Source organism: Dunckerocampus dactyliophorus, chromosome 21 (genome assembly GCF_027744805.1).
Source record: "Dunckerocampus dactyliophorus isolate RoL2022-P2 chromosome 21, RoL_Ddac_1.1, whole genome shotgun sequence".
NCBI lineage: Eukaryota > Metazoa > Chordata > Actinopteri > Syngnathiformes > Syngnathidae > Dunckerocampus > Dunckerocampus dactyliophorus.
Genome location: NC_072839.1, coordinates 6,581,426 through 6,598,942, shown reverse-complemented (window position 1 = coordinate 6,598,942; position 17,517 = coordinate 6,581,426). Strand labels below are relative to the sequence as shown.

The 17,517-nt window shown below is 40.6% G+C and overlaps 1 protein-coding gene across 1 annotated transcript in view; it reads right to left on the bottom strand.

The window, feature by feature from the left end:
- Positions 1-17,517, bottom strand: part of kcnh2b (potassium voltage-gated channel, subfamily H (eag-related), member 2b) — a 281,282-nt gene that overhangs the window by 138,342 nt on the left and 125,423 nt on the right. The gene's annotated exons all lie outside the window — the stretch shown is intronic.

The following is a 17,517-nucleotide window of genomic DNA, read 5'->3' as shown; positions in this document are numbered from 1 at the left end:
GGTATCGATCAATTTCACTCATGGAAGATCGGTATCGGCAACATAAAACCCTGATCGGAGCATCCGTAATTTTCACACATAAACATGGCTCAATGAGCTAAAATACAAGTATAAGGCATTCAGACGACACATTCAAAGACGTTGCGGTGACCTGTTGTGTTCTACACTGGTCACTAGGTGTCAGTAATGTTACTGTAACGTTCAGTCAGACACACAAGCACCAGACTCGATCGTCGGAACAACACGCTTTCATTGTAGCTTTGAATTATCTCACAACAAATAGCTTCTTTGACACACACTCACACAGCACAACTACAGTTGCGCAACACTCCAAGATTAACTCATGGAAAAGTGGTGCTACTGCAAACAGCATAGTTATAACCAGCTCGAGCCAGCCTCTCTCACACAAACATAACTTTCAAGTCCATCCATCCATCCATCCATCCATCCATCCATCCATCCATCCTCTATGCTGCTTGTCCTCATTAGGGTCGCGGGTATGCCGGAGCCTATTCCAGCTGACATCGGGCAAGACGCAGGGTACGCCCTGAACTGGTCACTTTCAAGGCACACAAGCTTAAGTTTCACTCTTTAGTGGAGCATGGCAACTGCAACATGTACTTTCATTCAAAGATTTAAAATATATTGCTGTTACTTTTTAATACAATGTGAAAACCTTTTGAATTGTGGGATCACTGACTACTACTCCAATAGCAATGTGGTCCCAAGAACCGGGAAGAAAAGCTAAAGAAAATACAGTTCTTACGAGTCGGACTGAAAAAGACAGGCCAGGTGGACCATCAGCTCTCTCTGCGCTGGAGTAATCTCCCATAACCGCTGATCATCCCGTACTGTGATGGATTATCATTTGCAGTTGATTGTGTTTTAATCTCTGCTTTGGAACAAGTGGATTACAGGAAACAGATTAGACTGTGATCAACCAGATCCTCAATACTGCACTCCAACACAAACCTGCCATGTTCCAGAATACAACTCCTTAATACTTCCTCCCCAATACAGGCCTCTGCTGAATGATAGCTAGTGTAGCTATTAGATTATTATGTAGGACATTTGCACCTCCTGGTGTGCAACGGTGGTCTCTACACCAGTTCAGAGAAACACATTTTAGATATAAATGGCCATATCTACACTTGTATATCTAAAAATAAATGCCAAGCACCAGTACTTGTGTTTGTCTCAGAGTAAATATAGCACACCGACCGGCTATTATTTCATGGTTATTGTTCCCTCTGATAGAGGAAGCTGGAGTCAAAAAAGGATGTGAGCTGGGATGCGTGTCCTGTTTTGCTGCTCTGTGTCACAAACTGTGTGACAGAAGGGAATGACGAGATCCAGACACACGAAGGAAAGAAGCACGCGCATCCTTGTCGAGACTCGACCTTAAATCCACACCACTCAGAGGTGACAAACTTACTTTCATTATTGCCCGAGCATGTCAGTCATGAAACATGGATTCACTTAACAGTAAACATGAGCAGGGGAGACAGTCACACACGTCCAATTCAAAAAGACAATCATGCTCAGTTTTGGCTGACACTCTGAATAAGAAAAACTAAATATAGGAAGCAGTGCTGTTCTGCATAATTGCAAATGAACTACAGTGGAACCCGTTTATGTCAACGGTCCTCGAACTGGCGGACTGGCGTCGACATAAGCAGTTGTTGACATAACCGAAACCGAAATTAGCCATCGCTTGCATATTCACATGTATCTTTGTCCAGAGTCTTAAAGGGATAGTTCAGATTTTTTGACATTAAGTTGTATGACATCCCCATCAGCAGTGGGAATACAGTATATCAACAGTGACTTACCCCCCCCCCAATTTGGTCCCGCGAGTCCAGTTCTGGTCGGATTTCAGTGACGAGGAACGTAGTTTTGCTTAGCCATTGCTTGCACAATTACTTTGTCCATAGACTTAAGGAGAATTTATACAAATTTAACCGATAAAAACTCGTCATGGGTCGGCGCAGAACGACACAGCACTTGGATCCGGCTCTTTGAAGTGAACGACGGGAGTCGGCTCTTTGAAGTGAAGGGAGTCGCCGTTTCTTCTTGTTTTTTTTTTTTCTGTTGAAGCTGCACTCTAGTGGTCAAAATGTGTGGTGCTTTATGCGTCGACACCAGTCAGCCAGTTCGCGGGCTGTCGACATAATCGGTCGTAGACACAACCAAGACCCAACGTAACTCTTTCTTGTGCATTAAGTTGTGACTTTGTCCAGAAATTTATGAAAATTGAACCCATGAGGACTAGTGATGTGTCGGCCGCAGACTAAACGACTCTTAGAGCCGGAAATTTGAAGTGAACGAGCCGTTGTTTTTTTTTTTCTGTTCGTGATTGATTGGTCAAAATGGGTGGTTACAAATGTTGATGCCCATCAGCCATTTCAAGGGATGTTGACATAAGCGACTGATGACATAACCAAAACCAAAAATAACCAATGCCTGCACATTTACTTGTGACATTGTCCAGAGACTTAAGGAGAGTTTATCAAAATGTAACCTATAATAATAACTAATGTGTCGGCTGCGGACGAAACAGCTCTTAGAGTCGGCTCTTTGAAGTGAACGAGCCATCGTTTTGTCCTCGTTTATTTTTTCCCGTTGAAGCCACACGTGATTGAGTGGTCAAAATGTGTGGCGCCGTATATGTTGATGCCCTATATGTAACCTATAATAACCAGTGATCCGTCGGCTCTTTGAAGTAAACGAGACGTTTTTTTATCCTGTTGAAACCGCACGTGAGCGATCAAAATGTGTGGTGTCGTACGTGTCGACGCCAATTCAAGGGATGTCGACATAATCGGTTGCTGACATAACCAAAACTGAAAGTAATCATTGCCTGCACACACGCTTGTTACTTTGGCCCAGATATAAGGAGAATTTATACAAATTTAGCCCCTGAAATCTCGCAATGTGTCGGTCGCAAACAAAACAGCTCTTATCTGCACTCTTCACTTTTAATTAATTTTAACTTTTTTTTTTTTTTTTTTACTGTTTTCTGTGATGATTTCGGAATGATTTGAATGAGTTGAATTACCTCGCGTACAAATCGTGCACTATAAATAAAGTGGCCAGCTCTTTGAAGGGAATGACAGCGGCGCCAGCTCTTTGAAGTTAACGAGTACTTGTTTTTTTTCTTGTCTTTGGTTCTGTTGAAGCCGCACACGATTGGTCAAAATGTGTGGCGCCGACGGAGGACGGGCTTCCACACACAAGCAAGATAGCAGTCTTCACGAAAGACAAGCAAAACTGTTTACCTGGATGCAGCTTTGTCTTTTACTTTTGCACATTTGAATTTAGATTTAGTTGTGTGCACTGTAAATAGTTGGACATGTACAAATATTTGTCTAATTAAAATGGGTCTTTGTTTTTGCGTTTTATAATTCTTTTTTTTTTATGCAGCCTGCATATAAATAAAACCATACCATTAATAAACGTTTGATTATATCATATTTTTACATTAGAAATACATTTAAGCAACAAGGAAATCTCAGGAGCCGTTTGAGAGCCCTTTTTCGGGATCCGAGCCCAAAAAAAATGTCTCCTCCTCCAGCCAAAAGTCCCATCACTTTGCTTTGCTTTTCATCGCAAATGTAATGCTAAAAGAGCGACAGCCATACTTCCCTAGCTTGTTTTATTTGAACTAAATCAATAAATATGATAAAAGTCCAACATCCGACACACTACTAAAGCATTGCAATTGTTCAATTTATTTTAAATAAACTTTAATGACTAAAAATATGGTCTGTATAAGGCTCATTTCAGGATATTTGAAGCTTTTTCATATGAGTACTTATGGGCAAATTTTTTTCATATTTGATAAGTATAACACAAGTTTTTTTTTGCAAAATTCTTGTCATTTCTAGCTATTTCCAATTTAGCTCTTTACTATACTTGCAAGGTTGGCACTAGTGCACCAGTAGGTGGCAGGGCATAACAACACATTGTATACGCGCACACACACAGCCATGCACATAACCCTGCTTTGCACTGAGCCTTCAAATCAATTTGTCAACACCAAGCCTCATATAGACTTGTTGAGCTCAGAGGCACAATGCTGAAAGAGCATGCGGAAGGATAAATGCGTATGCGTGGTAGATTAATATTAGACTTGCAGCCACTGGTGCTGCACCATGACTCCATCTTTTGCCAGTTGACCCCCTGCACTTTTTCCTCCATTGTTTCAGGATGAGAATCAGTTGGAGCACAAACTATTCCCGACAATTCATCAGCCTGCCTCATGTGTAATAGAGACAAATAACCACACGGCGTGCTGTGTGTTTACCTGGCCAATTACCTGCGAGATTGCAGCATTGTCCCACTGACGGTCGGTATGTGAGAACACAGCCGTGTGTTGCGGTTTCATGCGACACAGTCCACGCACCTCATCTTGGCGGAAAATGGGAAATAATAGCGATACACTTGAGCTGTGCGTAAGGAGGCTGATGGTAATGGGGCGGGTGTGACATTTACAAAAGCCCCGCACTGACATGGGACATATATCAAAGCAGCCGTCCGTCCCAAAAGGACCATGTCCGAAATAAAAGATGAGGCTTGTGTTTACCCAGGCCTGGGACCATTATGTGGATTACTGGCTGGGCAAAAACGAGCTGGATTTGGGGGATTGTTAACTCATTCAATCCCAGACATTTCTACCTTTTCTGTTCTTCTAGTAAACAGCAGTAGAACGTCGGTAAGTTTCAGGAAAATATCAGTTCCTGACTAAAAAAGGGAGAAAACCAGCTTTTTGTGAAAAGCTACATTTCAAGCATAACTTTCACTTTGACAGACATTTTTTTTTTGCTTTTGTGACAGTTCAAATATCTAAACAACTATACCACAACATAAACAACACAAAAAATGGGTTGTTTTACACCAAAATAACAATTTATTGACAAATACAACACCATGAACTATTTACAGTTTTCACATTTGGAACTAAAGTGTGCATGTGTGCGTGTGCATGCGTTAAAATTTATGTACAATGTGTAACCTGCACACTACACTCCTCCATGCTCTCACACTTCCTCCTTGCTGTCAAGTGTGTATTTACATGCAAAATACCCATTATCAAATGTACTTTTGCCACCTCGTGGCTGTTTTTATGGCTTAAAACTGCTCTAACAGTAACATCTTTTAGCCTGTTTTTGCCTCTCACAAAAAGAAACGTACAAGACGTATAAATACTTCTTTGGGATCCGTCTTTCGTATAAATACGCCTTTGGTATTGAATGAGTTAACATGAATTCTATATCATTTTGAAAGTGGATGGTGAAAAACTGAGTACGGTAATTTAAAGTATAAAATGTATCGGTACAAACCACTAAGGTAAGATGTGATAATGTCGTAACAGTCATCGATGAACAGGTGGAATCTGAGTTAAGGTGTCAAAGTTATACAGTATATGTTTCACTTTTGCATCTCACAGCAACTGTGGTGCGTTCAAGGACCGCTGAACAAAATGCAAAATTGCAACACTTGACAAAAAAGCATCAGTGACGCATACAGACATAAATGTAAAAACTGCTGGCTTTTTTTTAACCGTGGTACCTGTGTGCTGCACATTGGACTGACTTAGGATGAATGAGATGTGTTTTTTGGGGGAAAAACAGCCACTTTTTAAAGAATTAATAAGACGCCCGATCCCAACAACGTATTTACGTCTTTTTTTTGCACGAGTGGCAAAAAAAGGTGATGACGCAACTCTCCACTAATGCATGTCACTTTCAGAACAATTTTAAGCCATAAAAACGGCCACAAAGTGGCATTTGATAAGAGCTCGGCAGGCATCATAGATGAGAAAAATCGCACATGACAGGAAAAATGAATTGAGAGAGTGAGGCGGAGTGTAGCGTGCAGAAGGTTACGCATTGTGGGGAAATTTTAACGCATGTAGGTCAGTTCCAAACGTGAAAATTGTTAATATTTCGTGGTTAAATAATTATTTTGATGTGAAACAACCCCTTTTATGTATTGTTTGTTCGTATAGTTCAAATATTTGAGCTGTCACAAAGGCAAAAAAAATTGTGTCAAAGTGAAAGCTTTGCTGGAAATGTATCTTTTCACAAAAAGCTGTTTTTTTTTCTCCGTTTTAGTCAGGAACTGGTATTTTCCTGAAACTTACCTATGTTCTACTGCTGGTTACTATAGAACGGAAAAAGGCTTGACTGCACATACTCAACGTTTACTCTACTGTCAAAACTTGTAAAAAAAAATATATATATTTTAAAAATATGCTGTATATGTATAGGCAAACCTAAAAAAAACATTATTTTTCTGTGTATTTGAACTCCTCTTCCTCAATGTCAGTAGCAATTGGTCCAGGGGTCTCAAACTCGCGGCCTGCGGGCCATTTGTGGCTCGCCGGATCATATTTTGCAGCCCGCGACTAAACATAGTAGTGTAAATGCTATAAAATTTATTTTTGATATGATTCTGCTTTATAGCACTGATCTACTTGAGAGACATGAGATGTCGTGTTTTCTGAATGAGTTTAAAATAGCTTTACTGTTTTTCAGACACCGAAACTAAAATCCTGTCTGCACTAATGTTGCTAAAACATCCTCATTCTTTTTCCACCATTGCTGCTTGTAGTCTGGTTAAAATATGCTGCAAAAATTCCATCGCTTGTCTTCATGAGGGTCACGAATAAGCTGGAGCCTATCCCAGGCGGCCCCCAGGTAAATTGAGTTTGACACCCCTGACTTAGACAAATTCAGTCTTTGTGGGATAAAATGAAGCTTATTAGCTTTCAAAACAGTCCAAAACCATGCCTCTGACTCTAAACAGTTCAAGGACAGCTTCATGGTTACCCTGGGTGCGACTGAAAAATAAATCCTGGTATGCTAAGGGGTTAAGGTGCGCCTTAAGCTGGCCACAATAAAAAGCCACACCGAAATGCGCAGTTTCACTGCGTTGCCCTGTACACTGTACATTTGAACCTCCAGTATATGGATAAATTGTAGATGTAGGCGTACCAGCGGTGTCCCTTAGAGGACAAGGATCAGTAATCACACTGTCTTAAGTGCTTCTACCACTGACACCAAGTGAGACTGTGGTGTCACCCGCGTAGACCATGGACGTCTCCGACAGCCCACTCTGCTCATGTCTCACACACACACACACACACACACACACACACTGTTAACAGATTAAATGTCAGCACAGCACACATGAAAAAGCCCTCAAATGAAGTTCGGCATGTTATTCAAGTGAAAAAGCGTCCCTCACGTATCACGTGTAAATGGAGCTGTGGTTCTGGGTGATGAACAGAACCACTCAAAGATAAGATGACGACATAAACAACACAATGTATACGCCAGGGGTGTCCAAACTTTTCCCACACATGAAAGGGATGCAAGGCCCACTTGGATATTTTGTAAACCAACACGTAGGCGTCCTCAGAAGTTTTAGATATTTCAAGAAAGAAAAAAACAGGATTTCAGTTTGGGGATTTTATAAAAATGCTACTAAGATGGCATTATTTTTGCCAATTTTATTCTTGTAAAATTGTGACCTTTTCTCTCATTTTTATCTTAACATTTTTACTTTATTCTCGTTTTTTCTATTTCTGTTGCATTTTTTTTTTTAATTTTCCAACTATTTTAACATTACGCTTGTAAATGTTGTAAATTATGACTTTATTCTCATCATATTTTGACTTTATTCTCGTCATTTAAAACACCTTTTTCCCCCAGCCTAATTCTCCAAAAATTCCAACTTCTTTCTTAGTTTTATTTCTCATATTACCTTTAAAAAAAATGTTTTGTATTTATTATTTCAACTCTGTGCTCCTAAAAGGACATTTCTTACAAGAACAATTATTTCGTAATATTTTGGCTTTGTCGTAAAATTTCTGCTGCTGCTTTGTTTTGTACAATTTTACAATTTTAACTTTTTTCCTGTTCATTTTCTTCTCTGAATATTTGGACTTTATTCTAGTAATTTAAAGCAAAACTTTTTCCCCAACATAATTTTCCAATAATGACTTCATTATTTTTATTCAGAATATTAGGACTTAAAAAAATATATATTTATTTCAACTACTAAACTGCTACTAAAATGACATTATTTTCCTCATATCGCTTTATTCTCTTCAAATTATGACTTTTTCTCGTGAAATTACAACTTTTTTCTCTTAATGTTTTGATTTTAAATTACTGCAGATGTTTTATTTATTTTTGTTCTTGTTTTGTTGTTCTATTTTTCTTGTTAAATGATATTTTTAGGAGAGGCTGCAGGCCATTAAGGAAATAGCCACCAGGTTTCGGTATTGGTATAGGCCATGTGTCAAATCCTTATTATATGCACAGAAAGTAAACTATCCGATTACACGTCTACTAGGTCAACAAACAGTGTAGCCCAGGCTGTAGCTAGTAGGAGTCCTTGCTAGCAATAGTGCCAAGGAGAATCCAGACCTTGTCGTTAAAGTCTCCTGTTTGGGAACACTTGGCCTTCCCAGAAAGGTCACAAGATACTGATACCGATGTCCTATATTGTACATAGCGTAGTACTGTCTATTGTGTATGGTAGTTCAAGTTGAAGAGAACTGAAAGTGAAATTAAATAGTCACTTTTGCTCAAATTCAATTGGCTCCAAATGCCACGAAACAATCTCCAACAGGACTTGGTTCAGTCGATCGAGCTGACGATCTCGATCAGAGTCCAAAATGTAAATGCGATCTCGGTGTTCAATAAATTGGGGATACTTGCAGCTGTTACCTTCACAGAAAACGTCCTCATTTGAAGAGACTACATTTGTGTCTGATGGACTCTGGTTAAGACGGTGTAAACGGTATTTTCGAATTTGGGGCAGACCACATTTCACAAACTGGGGACCGCGTTTCGAGTAGGGGACAAAAAACCCACCTAGTTTTGATCGGGCGCTTCTATTTTGACTGGTGCAGCTTCTTTTAGACTTTACCGTCCGATTTGATCAAATCAACCTATTGCAAGAGAGGTAAGACGAGTCAGATTGGAGCTGTCCTATCTAGTCTTTGAGCAAGAACTGATAAAGCCTGATTGGATGAGAGGTGAAATGGTTTCTAAGACTGCCTGGACAGTCCAGTTGTGATCGATTCAAAGCCTTGAGAACACAATCACCTGGATGAGTTACGCCATCCCACATGATACTGCTCATTAGGGCTGCAGCTAGCCGTTACTGTCTTAGTTGATTCATACGAATAATATTGTTTCGATTAATCCAGTCATCGGTTAGGCCCTAGATGAACCAAATCAATATGAACCAAACAAACATATCAGAAAAGAGGTAAAAATGTTCTTCACTGTTTTCCAAAATCAATTGTAAGCATTGTTATGTAGTTTTAAGCACAGGAATGTTTGGGGGCCCCTGGAAATCCCGAGGCCCTAGACGATTGCCTGTGTTTGCCTAATGGTAAGTCCGCCCCTGCATGTATATTTATTCTTCCCTCTGGAAGCACAAAACCACTCGGTCTCATAAAAAGTGGATGTGAAATGCCACTTTGAGACCAATCACAAAGTTTTTGATCAAGCACACCCACTTACGTCTGAACTGAGGTCACAGAAAATATGAACAATCCACCCGAATCACGATCCAATCATTCATAAACAACTGCTAACGATGTTCCCTGAAACTTCAGTCGGTTGTTATGCAGTGCATGCAGACGCTGACACAACTACAAGGCTACCTCAATGTACCACACTCCAAACCATAATGCAGGTGTAGTTGAACACCCCTGCTGTAGACACGTACGATGAGGGAATCCTTGGTCTGGGCCAAAATTGACCTTAAGCAAACCTTATCATAATCACATCAAAGCCCACAATTGCAAATCCATTCACAAACTAGAAGAACCAGGGAGCTGAGCTGATTGGCAACAAACCTAAACCACAAAGTCAAATCATACACGGACTGAATGCATGAGAGTATTTGAAAGGGAAATACTCTGAGGTTGCACATCATCAAGCGACAGGGGCAGGTGGCAGACAGGACGAAGACATTTGCATAGAATCTAGTCAACAGGCAAATGCAATTACAAGTTGACTACATGTAGGAGCTGTTTAGTCGAACCTTGTGTATAAGGAGATAACTATTAAAACTTCCCTGATTGAATGATGTGTGACTCATTCACGCAGTCTTCTTGTTCCTTTTGCGTTTGTTAATCAACAGTGCGTAATATAATATATCCCTGCTGCTGTGCTGCCCTCTTCGCCATCTCTCCCTCTCTCTCCCACTGCCTCCCTCCGTGCGGTTACGTAACATCTCCAAATCTCAGCAGTATTTCTGCACAGAAAGGGAAGGCGACGAGAAATGCAGAGGGTGTGTTACTTGTCTCTCTCTGCTAAACATCCGTCCGTCAGCCTGCATCTGCTTGACACCAGGCTCCGTTCGATTAAAAAGTGGGCTTGAGAAAACTAAGCTGTGTGGAAATGATCTGATTGATGGAACGATCTTGTCGAGCCTGGAAACAGAAATATTTGATAAGTGGTCTTGCAGGTTTTGAATATGGCACCTTTGCTGTGTTATCTCGAAGTATTGAGCCTGCACAAGTGCATACGATACGGTGGACCGTATGGCTCTACAGTAGTTGTGTTGTTTTGCTATTGTTTCAGGAGCTGCAGCACTAAACACTACATACTGTACACGAAAATGAGTATAAACTTGATTTGATAAGGGCACTGAATCGGCATAACTCTACCTTGAGAGAAATAGTTCTCAAATTCCACCTTGTACACCTTGTGCACGTAACGGATGCCAGTGTACGTTGGTAAAACCTCACTCCCTCGGAATTTAGAGCTGCACTGAACGTTGGGGTTGACAGTCCGGGCTTTTGGCCCAACAGTCAGCTCTCTCGGATTCCGAAGTACCTAAGTTCAAGCCCCGGCGCCGCCAGTGTGAAAGAGGCGGGTTACATACACAGGGGGTACTACCACTGCTGGTCACATGAGGTGTTCAAGCAGACTGCGTAACTCTGAGTCTTAGGCTTTCAGACACCACGGTAGCCATGTTGGGCATGCAGAGATGTCCTAGCTCGTCTTTGAGTATGACATGATGAAACCTGCTCGGTCCACTCCAGTCCCGATCCAGTTAATGAGAATAAAACAGCCTGGATTAATGAGAATAGTCTCAGGCTTGATTGGATAGGATAGGATAGGAGTTATTTACTCATTTGCATAACCACGTACTGGGCTTGCATGCATTTGACAGCATGAGAATACATTCTGCAATACTATCTGATTCCTTTGACAGTGTCCCCGGTCCTGTTTTGTCACGTAAAAACAAAGTCATCTATTCCACAAACATGCCGTGGTTTAGGTGTGATGTGGGCTAGTATGCTCTTCCGTTGATATCAATCAGATATTTCCATTCCACTGGCACCAGTTTCCTCCATTTGAGTTCTATACAACATGACAACCTCAACTCCTATGACAACCCTAAGTTAAACCTGTGCATAAAAATGTGTTTGCTTGGATACTCATTTCTTAGCTAGACACTTAAAAAAACACAAATACTGTCTCCTGTGTGTGTGTGTGTGTGTGTGTGTGTGTGTGTGTGGCTGTTTATTGCTGGCTGTCACCGGCCATGCTTTTATAAGCTGTGTGATAGAAACCAGAGTGTAACAAGGATGGCCTGCAGCTCAGCTGTTGCAGCTGTTCCACACATGCAGACAGGTGCTTACTCAGTCCACACAAAGCCTTCACATCCACGTCCAAACACTACGCTTTGCTCTTTCCTCCTCTTGACTCCTTTCTGAACCTTCCACCGTAGCTTGAGGGTCAGGCTATAGCAAGAGTAATGCGTAAAGAGTAACTCGGGCTTTTTCCTGAATCGGAACAGTTAACATGTCATTAATTGTGTAACTGCATTTGTACACATGTATTAACCCTGTGGGAAAAGCCAAGGATCTGGTCCCTGCCTCAAATCAACTCTGTTCTCCCCTTCCTGCTGGAGCTGCATCACGGGTGTTTGACGAAGACTGGAGTTTCACTGACTCACGAGTACTCGACAAAGATTTGTGTTTGACTGTCTGACTGGTGTTCAATGAAGATTCGAATTTTACTGACTCACTGGTGCTCCCCAAAGCCTCGAGTTTCACTGACTAACTGACTTGTACTCAACAAAGACACAAATTTCACTGACTCACTGGTGCTCGACAAAGACTCGAGTTTCACTGACACACCGGTGCTTGACAAAGACCTGATTTTATTGATTCACGGGTGCTCAACAACAACTCAAGTTTCACTGACTTACTGGTACTCAATGAAGACCCGAGTTTCACTGACTCACCGGTGCTTGACAAAGACCTGAGTTTCACAGACTTACTGGTGCTCGACAAAGACTCGAGTTTCACTGACACACCGGTGCTAGACGAAGACTCGAGTTTCACTGACTTGACAGTGCTTGATGAAGACTCAGGTTTCAATGACTCACCGGTGCTTGACGAAGACTCGAATTTCAGTGACTCACTGGTGCTCGACAAAGACCCGAGTTTCACAGACTCAATGGTGCTCGACAAAGACTCGAGTTTCACTGACACACCGGTGCTTGACAAAGACCTGATTTTATTGATTCATGGGTGCTCAACAACAACTCAAGTTTCACTGACTCACTGGTACTCAATGAAGACCCGAGTTTCACTGACTCACAGGTGCTTGACAAAGACCCGAGTTTCACAGACTCACCGGTGATTGACGAAGACTCGAATTTCAGTGACTCACTGGTGCTCGACAAAGCCTCGACTTTCACTGATTGACTGACTGACTGGTACTCAACGAAGACTTGAATTTCACTGTCACATCGGTGCTTGACAAAGACCTGATTTTATTGACTTCTGGGTGCTCAACAAAGACCCGAGTTTCACAGACTCACCGGTGCTAGACGAAGACCTGAGTTTCACTGACTCACCGGTGCTTGACAAAGACTCAAATTTTACTGACTCGTCAGTGTTTGATGAAGACTCAAATTTCACTGACTCACGGGTGCTCGACAAAGACTCATGTTTCACTGACTCACCGGTGCTTGACAAAGACCAGAGTTTCACTGACTCATGTATAACATGTTGCGCCTTTTAACAGACATGTAAAATGTCTCCCAAAACTTTTCGCCAAGACTAACCTGGATTCTACTAACAAAATTCCGCCATTTGTTTGTTTTGTTTAGATTGCTAGCCACTTGAAGAAAGGTGTGTGCATGTATGAAAGCTTTACCTGTCACTGTAGTCAAGACACACAATGAATTACCACAGCTGCCTTGAATTGATGGAAAACAGCAACTCAGTCGTAGAGAGTTATGCCTAATTCATCTGACTAGCGTCCTCTTCAAATTCCCGCATCACCTCATGAGAGGCTTCACATTGCGGCTAATGTCACCGTTCTATTCTCAGAGCCTCAAAAACAAGTAACAGCTGCGGAAGAACACATCTTGGCGCTCGCATGAACTAACATGACTTTTTTGTGAGGGCAACCTGCAGCCTGTCAGAGTATCTGCAGAGTAGAGTGATGATGGGGGGCTGGTGTGTGTCAATTAGAGGTTTAGTGTGTGTGTGCAAGTCTGAGAGTGCGAGGCCCTGTCAGTGAATCAGCGGTTGTCCGGAGTACAATGCCCCAAAAGTGAAACAATATTTTGTGGAAAAACGTGCTTCAAACGAGACGTCTGCTCGGTGAGAATCTAAAGGAATGTTTTTCGAAGTGTGAGGCAGGCTTCCTAGCCAGAAGACTTCAGGGGAACAAAACTTACTTTGTGTTCTAGGTGACGAAGCAAAGTAAAAAAAACAATAAAAAAATGTGCTGCGGGCCAAAAATGGCCCCCTGGCCGCACTTTGGACACCTGACTGTGATAGCTACTTATCTACTTACCTTATTTATGCCCACCTCTCAGTTCTCAGTCCTCTGGTTTATTGTTTTTATACTGCCTACTATGGTATGTTAGACTGCTACATTCTCATCCTCTGCTCGTGCCTCGTTGTTCCGTCCCAGCAGTCCTGTTTCTCCTGCTGTGTGTTTTAGTCCCTTTAGGTAAATAGTGCAGTCTTTTGGTGTCTTTTTGCGTTTTACAATGTAATTTTTTTATCTGTACATTATATAAACATGTTTATATATATAAAAATAAAAAAAGATAAACCCAAAAGCATAAAATCCTACCCTGGATTTGCACTTTTCTCACAACACGGTCTGTCTCTGCATCCGGGATCCAAACCTGAACACAACCGTTTCATAAAAAGTGGCAAACGTCTTTTCTATACTTGTAAGGCAGTTAGAAAGTGAGATTTATTTCTATTCCATTGAAGATGTGTTTCAACCAGTGCCTCTGCATTACATGAAGGTGAGAGTGAGAGAAGGGTGCAGGAGTGTCCCGTGGAATGATCACTCATCAGCCCCGCAGAGTGATATTGTCCAACGACACAGCGGATGATGTTGTGTCCATAATGGTTCCCATCAGTACAGGATATGGGATCACTTTATACTCACACAGCGCAATTCAATACAACTACAGGGAGGCTAAAATATTTAAGAGGCTCGTGCCGACAGAGGAACTCTTCGCCGTTGTGTTCTACTTGCACGTGTGCAAGCGTGTGCCAGAGTGTGTCAAATGTGAGACAGAAGTTTCCAGCCGAGGCCATGTGGAAAATTGCCTACGCCCTCATGCACGTTTGAAAGAATACGTCTGCCTTGCCCGCATTTCCAAGTGAACGCAGCGTTCAGTCACATTTAGCGCAGGTTTAACTTTCAAACACTGTCGAGAGAGTTTAACACTATGCTTATTTTTGTGGTTTGCAGCACAGTAGCAGAGGATAAAGTCAAAATATTAAGAGAAAAAAAAGTTGTAATCTCACTCGAAAAAAGTCATAATTCGACAAGAATAACATCGTAATATTTTGAGAAAAAAATAGCGTCATTTTAGTAGCATAAAGTTGAAATATTAAAGAAAAAATTACATTTTAAAGTCGTAATATTATGCGAAACAAGCAAAACAAAGTTGCAATTATTTTTTTACTTTATCACTTGACGGGAAAAGTTCTAATATTACAACAATGAAGTCAAAGCATGATGGGAATAAAGACTTTATGACGAGAAAAAAAAATACACAAAGAAAGTGGAAAAGGTTGCAAATTTCTGAAAAAACCCCCCAGCAGATATCGAATAAAAACTGTAATATTACAAGAATAAAGTTAAAATATTATTGGAATAAAGTAAAAAAAAGTTAAGACAAAAAAGTCGTATTTTAATGCCAAAAATAGTCGCAATTTTACAAGAATAAACTCGTAATATTATGAGGAAAAATTATGTCATTCTAGTTGCATGGAGTTGAACTATTAAAGAAAAAATAGGTTATTTTTTAAAAGTTATAATATTATCAGAAACAAAATAACGTTTTAATTTCTAGAAAATTAGGTTGGTGAAAAAGTGATATTATGGGAATATTGTCATAATATTAGGAAATATAAATGTATGATGATTTTTTTGAAGGAAAAAGATGAAATATTTGTAAAATGACCAGCAAAAATGGGGAAGCAATTAGCAGAGATTGTTGATAGTGATAATACACTTTTTCACCGATATCACAAAGCTGAGATGCAGTTTTTTCTTCAAGCATAAATAAGCTTCTTACCATCTCTCCATGTGTTGGTTTTCAACATCTATTAGGAAGACCAAGGAAGAGCCCAGAATGAAAGCACAAACAATCTATCTGCAGTTGCCACGCCCCTCTAGAAAGTGAAAATTAAGCTTATGTAAAAGTGAACGTTAAACGTGTGTTAGAAAGTCACAACAATACATAAAATACACAATACATTCCATGTGTCTGCTTCTTCTATCCCATTTTAACATCAGTCCTATCTACATGTTGCACAACTCTGATTGTGCTATGTGAGTGTGTGTCAAGAAGGCTTTCTATGGGAAGCTATTAGATTTAAAATGCAGTCAATAACTTTGCTGCTCGTTTGTTACTTTTGTGATCCCCATAAATGTTGTGTGCACGTAAAATGCTTCCGTACACACATCAGCCCACATGTACACAAACTATGTGTGCATGTTTTTTTTTTTGTTTTTTTTTTTTGCATGAGTCCAAAAATATGCAATGAATACCACAAACTGTGATACACAAGCACGGTGCTTGGTCACATGCACTGTTGCTTAACATGCTTAGCTGGCATATTAAATGGCCTCGTAGGAGAACACCGTACACACTCACACTGCCTACAGTCAAACACCCTGGGAATGCACGCACGATGAAGCATGGGACACACACACACACGCACACACACACACACACACACACACACACAAAATTATTCCTGGGCTGCCAAGCAAAGGCAGTGTTGTAAAATCTAATAAAAAAACATCCATGGACCCTTACTGTGGAAATGTGACTGTCAAAAAAAACAAACATATATTGCATAGGCTTGCGAAGAAAGACGACCTGTGCCTTTGGATATTGTAAGAATAATCAGATATATCACTTCCTCCATGCATTTATATCATAATGTCATCCATTTGTAATGTGTTGACATGAACAGTACACACACTCCATATGTAAACATGGACTGTCTGTCTGGATGTACATATGCACATGTGGTTAGCACATCTGGAATAGCATACATGTTAGGTTAACTCAATTTTGTTCTGTCATGCCCCCACTGGAAGACAAATGTTTTCAGAACTGCCTTGGCACTTTCGGTATTTAGTGCTAGCGTACTAGGAGCTAATTGTTAGCATTTTAACTTTTTTACTAATCTCTAAATGCAAATATAGAGACTATATGGCATGATGCTTTGGCACCTTCGCTACTTAGTGCTACCTTGCTAAGTGCTAGCATGCTAACTGTTAGCATTTGAGCTATTGTATTCACATCTAAATGGAAATGCATAGAATACATGGCATGATGCAGGGACACAGTAGAACTGCTTTAGCACTTTTGCTACTTAGTGCTATCTTGTTAGGTGCTAGCATGTTAGCATTTTAGCTATGTTACTCAAATCCAAATGTAAATACATACATGACATTGATGTAGGGACGCTGTAGAACTGCCACGGCACTTTTGCTACTTAGTGTTATCTTGCTAGGTTCTGGCATTCTAACTGTTAGCATGTTTGCTATTTTATTCAAGTCTAAATGCAAATACATAGACTACATGGCATGATGTAGGGATACTGTGCTTTACCACTTTTGCTACTTAGTGCTATCTTGTTAGGTGCTAGCATGTTAGCATTTTAGCTATTTTACTCGTGTCCAAATGTAAATACATACATGACATGATGTAGGGACACTGTAGAAATGCCTGGGCACTTTTGCTACTTAGCTACCTTGCTAGGTGCTAGTATGCCAACTTTTAGCATGTTAGCATTTTAGCTATTTTACTCATGTCTAAATACAAATACATAGACTACATGGCATGATGGGGGGGACACTGTAAATATGTCTTGGCACTTTTGGTACTTAGTGCTATCTTGCGAGGTGCTAGCATGTTAACTGTTCACATTCTAACATGCTAACTGTTAGCATGCTAAGTGTTAGCATG